Raw genomic sequence first — 1,681 nt, 5'->3', positions numbered from 1 at the left:
TTCTTGTTTTTCGAGACAGGTTTCCCTGTACAGCCCTGGCTGTCCTGGGACTCAGTTCCTCCGCGGCTCTCCTGCATTCCTTATCTTCCTTCCATCCCCATGAGTTAGCTGCCTTCTCTCCCACCAGACGCCCTCAAAGCCCCCCCACACACACCGGTCCCCAGCTCTCCTGTCTTCCACAGACATCATCCAGTTCTTTTTTCTCTCCTTGCTCACGTCTAGCCTCTACACAGAGTTAAAGATCGCAGCTCATCTCAACTCCTTCTCAGTATGCTCAAGGCTCTTCCCATCATGTGACTCTATGCCATCATGTGACTCTGATCCCCCTTGCGAGGCTCTAAAGGTCAGCACTGAAGCTTTAGATCCAGACAACAGAAGACCTCTGGCTGGTTTCCCAGTGGGTCCAGGAAGGGCATCTGTAGGCAGAGTGAATGAAACCTCTTCCTGACAACTGAAGACCAGGGTCACCCTCATCTGCCACTTCTTGGGGACACAAAAGCTGGAGTTCGTTTACACTGATTCCCTTACTTACTTGGCTTTGGAGGCCCAAAACTGGGGCATGCTAATTTATGCAAACTGGATGTAAATTAATCCTGGATTTACTGGAAATTGGTGGCTCCTCTGCCAAGGAAGGCTTATGAAAATTTTGGAACTTACTTCCCAAGAGTAATGTAAAAATAGAATAGCTTTCGGCTAGGGGTGAGGGGTGTGGCTGGAAGTTATGGGAGGAAGGAGCAGAGGGTAGCTTCCATCTTGGGCTCTAAGCCACCCAGCACCGGAGGAAGTAAAAGTATCAAAAAAGTATCAAACCACGGAGCCTCCCGTCTTCTCTTTCGGTTCTGAATTATGAGTTAGCTTCAGATCCTGTCAAGACCCACTCATCCCAGAGAGCAGAACACCCTAGTAACACCCTAGCCCAGAGTTACTGCATCTGTGGAACCAGGAGTTTTCACTGAGGTCCTAGTTCCCATGACAATATTCAGCTCCCATGACAATACTCCTCCCCACGGGCATCTCCTGCATATATGAAGAATCCTTTAGTATGGCCGGGGTCAAACCAACAGAATATTCTGGAACCATGCCAGAGACACTAGGATGTCTGGATGTTTCTATAAGAAAAAGACCTTAGAGGATAGCTCCAGAGTGGATCAACTCAGGTATGAAAGAGTCAGGCCCCTCATTTCCTGAAGCATCTCCAGTCACACTTGGCAGGCTGAGGTAGGAGAATAATGAGATCAAGGCCCACATAGCATGATCTCTGTGCGTGTGTGTGTACACGTTTGTGTAGTACAGATGCGTATGGAGTCTGTGTATGTGTGTGTATGTGCGTATGCATGTGTGTGTATGTGTTGCATATGTGTATGTGTATGGGTGCATGTTTGTGTAATACAAATGCATATGGAGTCCCCAGATGAATGTCACACATAATAATTGTTCTTCCACTTTATCCAATAAGGCAGGGTCTCTCAGTCAGACCCAGAGCTCACCTATATAGCTAGTCTTAATAAACAGCTTGCTCTGGGGATCCCACTTCCACCTTCCAGGGCTGCCTTCACAGCAGTGTTTTACGTGAGTTCTGGGCATCTGAACTCTTGTGCATGGCAAGAGTTTTGTGAACTGCTCTGTCTCCCAGCCTCCTTCTCCTCCTCCTCCTCCTCCTCCTCCTCCTCCTCCTCCTCCT

The sequence above is a fragment of the Mastomys coucha genome, unplaced genomic scaffold (genome assembly GCF_008632895.1).
Source record: "Mastomys coucha isolate ucsf_1 unplaced genomic scaffold, UCSF_Mcou_1 pScaffold1, whole genome shotgun sequence".
Taxonomy (NCBI): Eukaryota; Metazoa; Chordata; class Mammalia; order Rodentia; family Muridae; genus Mastomys; species Mastomys coucha.
The sequence above is the reverse complement of the archived record's forward strand: the minus strand, read 5'-3'. Positions refer to the sequence as shown.